The 13,328-nt window shown below is 45.1% G+C and overlaps 1 long non-coding RNA gene across 1 annotated transcript in view; it reads left to right on the top strand.

Annotated features, from left to right (window-relative positions):
• The first annotated feature begins 8,785 nt into the window (after positions 1–8,785).
• The window catches only part of LOC143375439 (uncharacterized), a 74,834-nt gene continuing 70,291 nt past the window's right edge, over positions 8,786–13,328 (top strand). Inside the window, exon 1 of the long non-coding RNA XR_013086899.1 lies at positions 8,786–9,678. This is a non-coding gene — a long non-coding RNA (uncharacterized LOC143375439). The remainder of the gene's footprint in view (positions 9,679–13,328) is intronic.

The following is a 13,328-nucleotide window of genomic DNA, read 5'->3' as shown; positions in this document are numbered from 1 at the left end:
GCGGCTTGCGCGCGATAAAAGCGGACGGGTAAAATTGAGATCATTAGGAACTGATCTATTGCATCATTTATCATTTCGAATTATGTATAGGTTGCATGAAAATTTTATAAACAAATTTTGCAGTAGTATTTGCGAATAGTATTTGTGTTTAGGGATATTTACAGATCGTAGTTGTTCAGGGTTGAATCGTGATAATTTATTTGGATTTTGCGAGCTACTGGCGCAGCTATGCACACTTTCGTAGTCAGTCTTTTCCTTTAAAGACAGAGCAAGGTAATGCCTACTGAGATGTATAAATCACCGAGATCTGCTTTGCTAATCCCGATTAGAACCCGGCGCTATGTATAAATCACGGGGCTCTCATTTATGCTTACTGATAGCGATGCAAGGTAGACCGTGTCACTAATTCTAAGCCTTCACCTCCTAATCTGTTCTCCTCGTTACATGCTGATTTAATACAGCTCAAACGTACGGCCCAAAAATCGTATCTCGGGGTGTGTCAGCGTTGCTCAGAGAGACAAGCACAATCCAGAGGGAACCCTCGGTTGAATGAACTATAATAATGTACTTGCGAAGTTCCGTTTTTGTACTTCGATAGTTCCGTGTTGTAGCTTCAACTTTCGTCAAGACTCGACGTCTCCTTCAATTTATAACTCCGGGGTTATTTATGGCCCCGCGCGATAAATTAGAAAAATGCTGCGTAGATTTTATGATCATGGCATCGGGTGTTCTGGGTGGGCAACGGAGAAAAGCTAGTGTAAGCGCAGAGAGTACGGTCATACAGCTGTACAGGAAAACTACTACTCAACCGTGAGTCGTAATTTTGACCTATCAGGAACATCTGCGTGGCATCTGTACGAACGAGTCGCAGTTACCTGCAATTGACAAATTTCCAATGGGCTACTTCGTGGCATCCGCCTTCGCAACAATTAGTCGCGATGAACTTTGGAAACACTTGGCGTGTGACACTGATCGCGACTTATCGAAGCGAGGGACGACACTTAGATACACCTAATGTCTAACACGGCCAGGGGAACTTCGGTTCCCCAACTTCTGACGACCGCGGAAATTAAGATTGAGTTGTCGTGTCTCGTGTAATTGGCGGGCGGGATACTCGATTGTTTTGCCGGTACCGAGTGCTCTTCCACTTTACTTTCCAAATTCCCCCGTTCAACTCCGTCGGAAGCAAAAAGATCTGACGTCTGGCAAGATTTAACCACTCGCTATTCGGGACGCCTCTTGTGCCTTGATGCAGAACTGACACGGGAGTGTGGAACTGGACGTAACCAGAAACTTCCTGCAACTTGTAGCTACTTGTTAATTTTATCTCGCGATGCTAATACCTTCGAGCAGCGGCGGGCTCGTGATATTGATCGATGCAGCGATCTCATCAGCAGAATCCTCCTGGCGCACGAATATATTATAGAATAGCTCGAGGGGGCGCGGCTGCCAAAGAACGTAGAAAAATCTGATAAACTGCTGCGCGGTGGGCGGTCTTGCCTGGCTTAATTAACACTTTCGGGAACTCGATAGTACGGAGGAAAATCTTGGTCGAAAATTTCGCGGATGCGCAGAATTGTTTCCAGGTTTGCGCTGACGCTATTTTCATCGGCGTAACTACCCGGCGGATTATTCACGCGGCTGTAATGTAATCCAGCTCGTGTAGGAGAGAGTCCAGGCAGTTTGGGTTAGGAATTGTCGGTAGTTTCTACGCGAAATAGCAGCTCTATTCTTCAGTCTGCGGCCGCGCAGCGTGAATATCTTGGTACATGGATACCTGCGACTGTGTTAATCCTGCCTCGATCCACAGACCCAGTAATTTGGATTAGGTATTGACGATGCGTATATCACCTGCCAATTCAAGGTGTTCCCGAGGCCGTGCGGTGTTAACCGATGTTTCGGACGGGTCACCTGATAATCGCGTGTAAACGTAAACGATCCATTTTCAAAGTGGCCGTTTGGTGGTTGAAGACACGCTGCTAAGACACTTGTGATTATTACAGAGAATAGATTACAACGGCTACTCAGTTTTTATTGCAGGATATTAATATGATTGTTCCTTTAACACGTGTTTAATGTTCGATATAATTTATTACGTGGCAGCGTTCATTAATCATTGAAGGGAAAGGGAAGAATTCAATTTACCTCGTGTCCAGGCGTTATTTGTTTCACGGAAGTCTTTCTAATCTTCTAAGCGGCATACCAGACGCACATACACACACAGAAAGTCTACAGACACACAGACAAGGCCAAGTATTCGAATGAGGGTGGGGCTGCAGCTCGAACACTCAAATTGCAATCGATTATCTGAACATGAAATTCCAGAATAAACAGAGTGCCATTCCAGGACACGTTCAATGACCCTCCGGCACCATGGTGGTGTTATTTCGACTCTTCCATTTTTATACTTCACCAGCTTGTGGAAGGAATTATATTTAAAATATAATATTAACGTTTCATCTCTATTTAACAGTCTCGTCGTTTTTTCCTTACGTTATAATTACTTTGCGCAACAATTAACTTACCTCCATTAAATACGTCCAGAACTTTCCACACCGTGAATGCTCCACAACGTGTGATTATCCTTGGATTCGATAAAGCATCGTATATCACAGGATATAATCCGAAATATAAAGTTGTCACGCAAATCACCCCTTACGCTTAACGAAGATGAAAAAGGAGCTTCGTAGAAATGAAGCGGAGTATTACATGATTTATAGTTTTTGTCCAGTACAGGTGCGGGCCAGCACGTTGATGTTCGTATTACCCTCTCCATCGCTGGTTTTTATCGCGTTGAACGTCGCGATGGATTATATTCCGATCGATAGTTAACGGTAAAGAAAATCTTCCGGCCAATCAATATTTCAGTGACCGTGGTATTGTCACCGTGATGTGGATTGTAATCGTGTTACAAGCACTCCGCCTCGCCGTACAAAATTACTCGGCAAAGGCGTATCTAACTTCCTAATTGTTTCAAACACTCGACAGAGGCGAGCGGGGAACAAAGGCGCACTCATTACTCTTACACGCTCGTTTTGGCTCTGCCTCTATGTATATTGATCGGTCTCACACCCGTGTAAGCAGCTTTTGCACAATCAGTTGATTACGCCAAGTTCGAAAACCTGTGTCCCACCCCTACACCGCCGCCCTCTCCAACCCCCCCCCCCTCTCGCCCCTTTCTACGCGTGTGTCTAACTGACTCTTCTTTGTCGGGCGCACCGTACCCGCAGGTGCAATTCGTGTTTTCCGCTCAATGTATTACGCCGCATTAACGAGTACGACTCATTTACAAATCGTACACCTGGGAGTCGCAGGATGCTGCTCCGTTTCGGCGGGTTATTTTTTTAGATAACTCGCGCGTAGATTTTATCTGCACGCGTTAGTCAGTCCCCAGCCTTTTGAGGGGGATCGTATAATGAAAGGGTAGTTCGATTTCGGCGTTAGTTAAACACTTTTATTTGGATTCTCGCTGGCCATCTGGAGACGATCTAATCGACCCGGGTTATGAGTCACGTATTTGTTCTTTGTACATAAAATGGGGGGGGGGTGAAGAACGTGACTCTGATCGATTATGATTTACAAAAGGATCTAAGTGCCCCTGAATTCACTTCAAAATCGAAAAGGATTAAGAATATTACATGCACTCGATTAGATTCCACCCAAACCACGAAGAAAACCGTTCTTTTTACCATTCCTACCTTAAAATCAGTAGTACAGTCGGTGTTTCAACCGACACTTATCTCACACGGGAGATTAGGCAACTAGGAAATTCAGAAAATCATGGAACTTTCTGTGCAAGTAGAGTAGTTGATGCGTAAGGCAAGCCTGTTTTTTGCTGGTGGCGTAGTGCGGTTTCGGGGGGTGAAATCACTACTTAGAAAAAAGGCAGAAATTTCTTTTTCGTGAAGTATCTCGAGAACGTTGAGAGATATCGAAAAGAATTACACACAAAAGTTGCATCTTCTTTTCATATGTACAAAACTGAGTAAAAATAATTATCGAAAAATCCATACTTCTCAACTTACGCCCACCACCAATACTTAATTCGATAATTACTTTGAAGCAGTTTTGCAGATATAAAAAGAAGATGCAACTTCTGTTGATACTTCTGTTCGATATCACTCACCGTTCTCGAGATATTCCAGGAAAAAGAAAATTCTGCATATTTTCAACGGCTGACGCCACCCCCTAAAACCCCACTGTGGCACCGACAAAAAATAGGATTGTGTTATCTTACTCTGTGTTTACTCTACTCGCAAACAATGTTGCGTAATTTTCTGAATTTCCGGGTTGCCTAGCTTCCCTTGTCAGACTGACTCCGCACCCCCATCAACAGTCACTCATCATATTCGAAGTACTCGCGCGCGAATTAAACGCGCAGCATTCATGCCCTCGCTATCACAGTGTCCGTGGCAAATGGAACTCGCAATCCCAGGCGGGACTCTTTCCTCCAGCCTGGTACTAAACGCGTCAAACGAACGTCTCCCATTTCCTTAATCGCGACCATTAATAACAGCCGCGATACGATGGAGGCTGATTCGTTCCGCGATCCGCTTGTTCCCGTGGAAATCTAGATAGGGAGAGCATCAGGACACACGTCCAGACCGCGCTGCCCGTGGAGGCGGTATCCGGTAGCGTAGCAACAATAATAATTATCGCCGAGAACTTTCCTATTCAGCTCGTTGCCGCGCCTTTGTACGCCGCTGGACGTTTAGCACCGTTCTGCCCGCGTCTGTCTCTGCGCCAGTGTGTGCCGCCTAGGTGTGCGTGTGCATGACACTCGCGCACGAGGCGTGGCGAGGCGAGGGAGGCGTACAGCGGCTCGGGTGAATGTCTCCGAGGGGTGGCTGGTGTGAGAGAGAAATTCCCTGGAGGAGCATAAAGCCGTGGACAGCCGCACCGACGCCACCCTCTTTCCGGTGGCATCCTGACGCGGAGCTTGCGCTGCCGCGTTTACGTGCTCCGTCACAGTGCTCGGTTACAGCGACGACGCGGCACGACGACATGCAACGGGAACCCCGCGGAAGCCAAGGCGAGAGGCGTCATACGAGCAACTGTTGCATCCGCGTTGACAGAAACGCGAAATCCTTTTCCGTTGTCTGGCCGCCTCGCGCTAAGAAAAATCGCCCCGCGAGCGGCGAGCATTAAGGAGTCCTCCTCGCCTCTGATTAAACGATAACTAACATGCGTGCACAGGGACACGAAGGCGATGCAACGTTCTGTGCAGCTGCAGGGGTGCACGCTAGAATGTGCACTGCAGCAGAGTGCCCGATGAGGGGTGTGATTGGTATGCGATGCGTGATTGGTAGGAAACGCGTTGAAGGGGTTGCAATTCGGGGTAGAGAAGCCAATGGGACCTGGGCGAAGTCTTTGTAAGGTTCTACCTGGTGGAATTGAAACTTTGATGGTGGATTGAAATATGTTTTGAGGAAGGATTTGATGCGCGATACGTTTTGGCTTCGGTCGGATTTTTTTAGCTGGACTTCAAACAGTTCCTCGCTAACGATGTGTACGGAATGTGATGAAAGTAATGGTTATTGATTTTGGGGATCGACGCGAGCTTCTGGATTGGAGGAGAGTCGTTGGATATGTTTATTCTAAACGTCCTTTCGATCTTGTCATTTGTTATTAATTTTTGGAACGGTGTGAAGAGAGTGGGTGGGTTTTAATTCGTCGTGTCGGGGATTTATAGCGGAAGATAATTTCATATGGAATTTAGTGTAGCCTTGCAGGGGATAGAATAATTCCATGGTTCGTGAGGGGAGGAATGTCTTATTGTTCAAATGATAGGATTCAACGTATTGATCGAGCCGGCTGCTGTGTAAAGGCGGAAAAACACGTTTGATCGTGCAGTGATCTATGCATTCTATCTACATCTCTATATAATCCGTGATACACAGCGCTGAGTGGAGGGCATACAGCGCAACTTGCGAATCGTTTCGTAGCGCGATAAATTTCTCTCGCCCCAGAATACAGTGGAATGTTAATGCGATTCGAAAATAGTATGCGGTATTACTGCGCCGTCATAAATATTTAATAACGACTGTTGATATTCATTAATGGCGAATGCGTCTCTGCAGCGGCGAAATCACAGATTTAAATAAAGTCGGGTTTGCTGTTTAGTAATTTATCGCCCCGCGATGCAAACTTTGTGATCGATAAATGTACTTTGACTAATAACATGTTGTTGTTTATATTCCGAACGTGGAGGGGTGATATACTATGCCATTGTCCACGTGAGACACGAGAGGAAATTAATTTCACCTCAGTCTGCGGGGAATTTGTTTCATTCGTTGCCAATGAATTTAAAGGAACTCCCAGCGTATATTCTTGAGCACATCTCGCGCCACATTCATAATCTGAAATATAAAAGCTTGAGCAAGCTGAAATTCAGGACCTTGCAGCAAGGGGTGCGGTTCCATTTTGTACAGTTTTTGAGTTATGACGTGTAATATACGTAACAAAAAATTCTACAGCGTTTGGTACACGTTTGATGCAAATAAATAAAAATAGAAATATTAATATTAACATTTTTATTATAGAATATTTCCCGCCAAAAATAGAAACAATAACTCATCCACTCAATAACTAGGTGCTACTTATTGCGTGAAAATATATATTTTTCAATTAGTACCCTCTTTTTAACATTAAGTCAAAGCAGTAATTTTATAAACAGTTTTTTCTAATTTACTCGAGGTTGTCAAGGACCCTTCTTGCTGCAAGGTCCTCAATTGTATGGTCTTCAATTAATTTCGCACCCTTACTGCAGTTTCATATCTCATTGATGCGTTAATTTCTCAATGATATACTTCTAACCACATTTCACATTACTCGGTGTTATTTTGCTTTCGTCTATTCCACGCATCCTTTGACGATGCTGTGAGGACGTTTGTGAATAACAAGCCGCATTTGGCACGATGATAATCGGAATGAAGTGGCTTTGAACGCGAATGTTCTTGGTGCTTCCGTAACCTTCCGTACGCAAATGTAGAATATGAACAACTGTTGCACTCGTCTTTTGTTCGTTTTTCCATACGCTCTGCTGGAAACCGAACACCCTCTCTCTACGCTTTGTCTGTCACTCCATTCCTGCAGAGGGTTGCCGCCAAGGATGGGTATACCGTCGCGACGTCAGCGTGCTCGAGCACGCGCGCCATTTGACACTGACATTATCGGACGAAATTATTGTTTTCCATTCGATTCGCAGGTAATCGGACGCAATAGAATTCGTGGAAAAGAGAGGCGAAAAACTACACTAGCGTTCGAACGATACTCGGCGTCTCTTTCGACGGTTCTAGTGGTTATTTCGATCCGGTTTCTGTTATATAGATTGTGTTTGCGACACTTCACTTTAATAGAATAAATGATTCGACTTTCAGTTTAGTGGTTGCGCAAATATTTATTGACGTATGGATAAACAGAGGAAACATCCAGTTATATTTTCAGAGGAATGCACAGCGTGGTTTGTACTCTTTTTAATATTACAATGTTGGAAGAGGTTCCCTTGGAAAACTTTCCGAAGCAATTGCCAGCACGTAAGCAAACTGAATACCTACGCAGGAAAATTCCCGCTGTTCTTGCAGGTTCTAAAAGATTCACAACCGTTGTATTCATTCTCTGCTGACTTTTGTACCTGTTTCGTGTCAGTGCGTTCGCATTTTCTTCATGCCGTGCTTTCTTCCTTCGAAAAATAGTACTTACTTTCGCAACTTCGGTGGTGTAGTATTTTTCCCTGGCTCGCTCTGTCAGCAGTTTGCGTTTTTTCCGCAACAGTATACATTTCCACAAATTTCGGAGGCTTATCAAAAATTTTAAAATAACACATTTCCTGCCACAGCGCGGTACAATTTGAAATAATAAATTCATCTGAAAGCATATTATAAGATAGTCAAAGATTTTCGCCTGTATTTCTCCTGTGTGTAGGTGAGCTAGGTTTTCTGTCATTTTCATAATTTATTTTTACGTTTACGTTTTCTCAGGTGTGGTAGTTACCCGGAAGAGGAAGCTAATGTTATGAGAACTCGCGAATATAAATTCTCTCCGCTTTCCCAGCCTTTCCACTTGTCGAGGCTAAGAGGAAGTCATTTTTCGAATGACTTCGTATTTAAAAGAAATGCAGTGCACAGAGTGCGGCAATCTCACAGAATATTCGACGGTTATGTAAAATTGAGCAAACAAACACTACCTATCTACATAGGTGGATACGACTTTACATTCAAAATTCCCCATACAAAAAAACCTACAGTAGCGGAAAGATTTATTGCAAAAAATGTGCAAGTAACTACCCAGGCGAAAACAAATAAATATGTATGCAATAAACATTTCCACTGCCGTGCACGATGCTGAAAACAACTCTCCTCCACCCACGCAGCATCTATTTCATTTTCAAAAACATCGCATCGGAATAAAACGCCCGAGTGATTCCAGCCACGTCTGAAATTCTTGCCCCTTCTGCGGCGCGACTGTGAAACAGCAATCGTCGCGGTGCACCGCGAAGTCGGGCATAAAAAAGGAAGTTTCCTTAGGTATCCTGCCGCCGTGCACCGTGCCAGAAGATTCACAACTGTTGCGTTCGTCTTTGTTCATTTTTCCACCCCCTTCGCGCCGCGTCCGTGCGCCTGGTCTCTCGTTCCTCGCCCTCGAAGACACCGTGAAGGGTAGCAGGCACGCGTCGGGGGGAGGTGGAAACGCAGCCGTCGTAGCGACGCGTGTCGAAGAATCGCGAGAAAAGGCGAGGGGCGGAAAGCCACGACGCGCGAACGGAACGGCACGAACGACCGTGAGCGCCCTCGACGAGCGGCGTCGGGACGTACGGCGTCGCGGCGCGCCGTGAAAACCGACGGACGACGGCGTTCGAGCCAGTCTGCGTCCGCCAGTCGTCGCGACGTCCTCGCATGGCAGTGATCTGCGCCCGACACCTCGTCCATACGTGATCGTACGAGCAAAAGAGCCGACGTCGACGGCCAAGTCCCCGGAGGATAACCTCTGCGAAATCGGGCATACTCGCTGGAAAGACGCCGAACGTGCCCTCCGAGCTCACGATTTCACCCTCGAGTCCTAAAGGCGCCCGATCGTCCTCGAGCTTACTCCTTCGAGGAGAGACATCCGCGCGAAGGGGTGCCCTTTTAAAACCATTCAAACCAGAGAACGGATTCCCGGGGTGCAGCGATCGCCGCCGCTAGATCTCCCCGTAAATAGAGTGCCGCCACGAGGACGCTGGCTAGATTTCCCCCGACGTGAGATCGTTGGACGGAGTGCCTTCCGCGGGGGTAGCTTCCCCGTCGCGGATCCTCCGTTTCGAATCGCGAGTACCCGCTGCCGCCGAGGATATACCACCCTTCCCTCGCCGTCGTCATCCCTACGCGGTCGCTTTGTGCCGCATTTTGCGCTCTTTCCCTCTGTTCCGCCCCTCTTCTTTTCGCACCTGTGTGCGCCGGCCGCTGACTTGGCATCACTCTGGTAGCGAGCGAGCGGGACCAAGCCGCCGGAGAGGAGAACCGAAGGGGGAGAAAAACAGAAAACTCCAGCGTGCTCGCGGACCTCTTTCCGATTTTCCCTCTCTTTTTTTTTTTTGTTGCTCGCCCTCTTGAATACCGAACGAGTTTCTGTGTACGCCGCTGGATGGATCGCCGGCTTTGATACTCGACTCGATATTTGTCAGCCCGCTACCATTGTTCGGTGAGTAATTTCAAAAGTAGACATCCGTGTTCCTCGCGTGACCTACTCCACGCTGCAATTCGTTGGGGGTTGATTAGCGTTTAACTCGATTTTCTTCGATCTCTGCCGAGTACGTGCGGTTGTCTGATGGTTTCGGGGTTGTTTGAGTTGAAAACGTTGCTGGCCGCCCCGAGGAAATTGTAAATATTAAGATGCGGCCAGTTACACAAGTTTACGTACACCGTACGTAACAGCCCCTGTAAGCTCAATTTAAATTACCGTAATCAATGACAACGCAGGAGAAATGCCGCGTACGTGCAACGAGTAGGACGATTTTTTTAACTGTATAAAACGCGTGATATTTGTTTAATGAATTTTTTTCAGTATGTCTCACTTTAAGTAACAATTTATTGTTTCAAAATTTATATAGGAACGAGTACAATAATTTACACGTATTGATAATAAATACATAGGCTGCATGTTTATTCTTAAAAAATAGGTAGATTGGATTGAGAAAAGATCTGCTTTTCGAGATTATTAGAATTTTTAAGATCCTCGATACTTTCCTGATTTTCAAGAATTCTTAGTTTCAAGTAATATTAGAAACGAATCGAGGCGTGCATGTGATTGAAGTAATTCGACCTATCGAGCCCACCATCAAAATTTTACGATCCCCTATAATAACTCAATTAAGGTGTACAAATATAAATTTCTGTGATGCACTGTCGATGCAAATAGTATTGAGGATTCCCGCTATTCAGCTTCGGACAATTTTAATCACCGCGACGAATTAATGGACGAATGATCCTTACCATTCTCTTCATACGATTTTCGAGCTCTTCCGTAGCTGTCCCTCGTGTTCTCGCTGCTTCCCAATGATCGCTTCCCCTAATGGAAAACATTAAAACGCGATATGTTCGTAATCGCCTTCGAATCGGATCGCTCTGTTCGATTCCATTTATCATTTAGCCGCATAATAATTCTGGCACACTTACCAGGATATTGCTCCTCCCTAGGCGATGCGCAATTAAAATAATAGACTCTCAACAGCCGTTGAAATCTTGAGAATCACATTACTGGTTCCGTAAAAATCTGGGCCAAAGATGGCGTAAAGTGTGTCGATTTCACGGAGACAAGCGGCGGCGGATTAATTTTCGCGCACAGAAATAGAGAGAGAGAGAGCGAGAGAGAGAGAGAGCCTTGCGCTGTGTACTCGGTGGATTCGAACAATTGTAATTAAATTCTTTCGACGCTAATGACCGCGAGCATTTGTGTCCCGTGCAAATTGTATTTAAATTAGTACGCTGCCTGTATATTAATCGCGCCAAACAGAGCACATTCTCGTGACGATTGCGCGACTTCCAGAACGTTGTTAACTGATCTCGCAACGGTAATAAAATTTTTTTCCGCCGCTCCGCGTAATTTACATGACCCCTCCGTGGCTCTCGGATATGTTTAGCCAAGTGGGGGGGGGTTGTCGCTAACAATTCTTAACACAGTTTCCACGCGATGAAGGGGAACGTTGATAAAAATGCATAGCAATCCGTCGGTTCGTTCCCTTTTTCATTATTTTTACGAAATACACTGCTCGACGAACAATGAATACGCTTTCGTCGGTGAAATATTTTCGAACATTTTCCCCGAAATTTGTTCCGAATATGGGAACGCAAGGAGAAAGAGTAATTAATATCGGGGATGAAAAAGGGGCGGCGAGGCGAAATTTATTCGCCTGCATGGCAGTCATCCACGATGTAACGTCGGTGAAAAAGGTGAAACACGAACGCGTTAATATCGCGCAAATGAAACCAGAATTTCGGGCTGAAAAATTAGACGCCGCGGCGCCGTTGGCCAGCGACGAATCGGAGACATCGATCCGGCGTTGCTGTTTAAAATCAACCGGAATGAAATAATCGCGGACGATCAGGCTGGATGTCTAGCGGAGTCTATGCTAATGCGTGCAAATCGCAACAAGGAAGCCGATTTCGTGTTCCACAGCGTCGTGCCATTTGCATACGTGTACTCGCACGCATTATTCACGATGCTCTGAAAATGACAGCGACGCTGTTCGGCCGCCAACGCTCGAATTCTTTGCAGCGCGATTTTGTTGATTTCCAAAAACAGCAGTGGCTTCGAACTAAACCACTGTGCGAGTAATTTGCCGCCGTGTAAATATGCATCAGAGAGTAATTCCTATCTTCTGCAAAGTTCTGCGCTCTTTCATTTATTTCTTTAATTATTGAGAATCCACTTCGTACGTAATGAATGCGGAAATTTTTGAAGCTCGCTCAAAGCTCATCGAAATTTGGAGCTCGTTTCTTAAATTTAGGACAGGGAAGCGCGTATTACGTAGGATCCTCCACATTTCCCACTCATCTTCTGATCTCCCACTATCGTAGGAAAAAATTTATTTCATTCGTTTCTCGATACCGCGATCATTTTACCACGGCCGTAAAAAGTGTTAACGTAGAAGGCAGGAAGAGAGGACGTAAAATTTTCCATCTATCTCGAATAACCTGTCTTAAAAGTTACGGCGGAGTCGGATATTTTTCAATAGAAAAGGACCGAAAAAAATCGCGGGTACTTACCCAATGGTCGTAACAGATACTTTGCTGGAAAACCTTACTCTTCGGGTACCAATGGCGCACGGCGACGTATTGAATTCTATCAGGCTCTTTAATCGGCTCGAACGAAACGCTATCGAAAACTTTCATATTAAATAAAACTTCGCCTGTGGTCCGTATCGATCAGTTTCGCAGGCGATAATTCCAAGAAGTAATTGCTCCTTTCTTCGTGGCATAATTTTGCCAAGAAGTTTCCGAAAGATTATTCGTTTCTCATTAAAATCGTCGCCATACAATTCGTCACCTTGCAGCTCTTTAATTAATAATTTACTGCTCGCTATTCAATTATAAGTTTCTGCAATTTCTTTTTCACAATCGTAATGAATTATTCACCTGCTGTCTATTTTTAGTTGGGCGTTGAATGCCAACCGTGTTATTTCTTTTAGTCTGGAAATCATTTCTTTCTGTTGCACAACACGTAGCTTTGATGTTGCGTTTTAATTGTATTCGAGGAGCCTCAGTGGAGTTTATTAAAATTTCTTCGCGAGGACGGGGCGTAAATGAATTCAGCAGGCACAATTGGTTTCGTTTACGTTTTAACACCGTGCAGGAAGTTCCATGGAAATTGGTCCGCCGGTTTTCGGATTCCTTCGGCGACTCAGGGTAGACTGCAAATAGACAGGAGGTGAGAAACTTCCTAAATGATATCTAGCTTGTAAGTTCATAACGAAGGGTTTCTACCTTCAATCATAACTTACAAGTTATCGGGGAACGCAAAGGAGTTTTGCAGCCAGTTCGGGATTATAGAGCGCGACCAACTTTTCTGGGGACTATCGCGCCTCTTCTTTCTCCTTCGCTACACCCTCTTGTCAATTTTTCCATTCCTTTTTCACGAAAATGCTCGCTTCGAATTCATAGATATAACTCGCCAAAAGAATTTCATTTTTTATTCATTTATTTAATAATGAATCGAGACCTTTTATAGGTCTCCAAGAATATCACGAATTCGCGCATTGGTATTTTGAACGCGAGACTGTATTCAATATTTTCCACAGAAATTCATGTTAAATGTTTAAGAGCAGCGGGTTACTTTGTCAATGAAGGACTTCT

This window comes from Andrena cerasifolii, chromosome 12 (genome assembly GCF_050908995.1).
Source record: "Andrena cerasifolii isolate SP2316 chromosome 12, iyAndCera1_principal, whole genome shotgun sequence".
NCBI lineage: Eukaryota > Metazoa > Arthropoda > Insecta > Hymenoptera > Andrenidae > Andrena > Andrena cerasifolii.
This window is presented reverse-complemented; position numbering and strand designations above follow the sequence as displayed.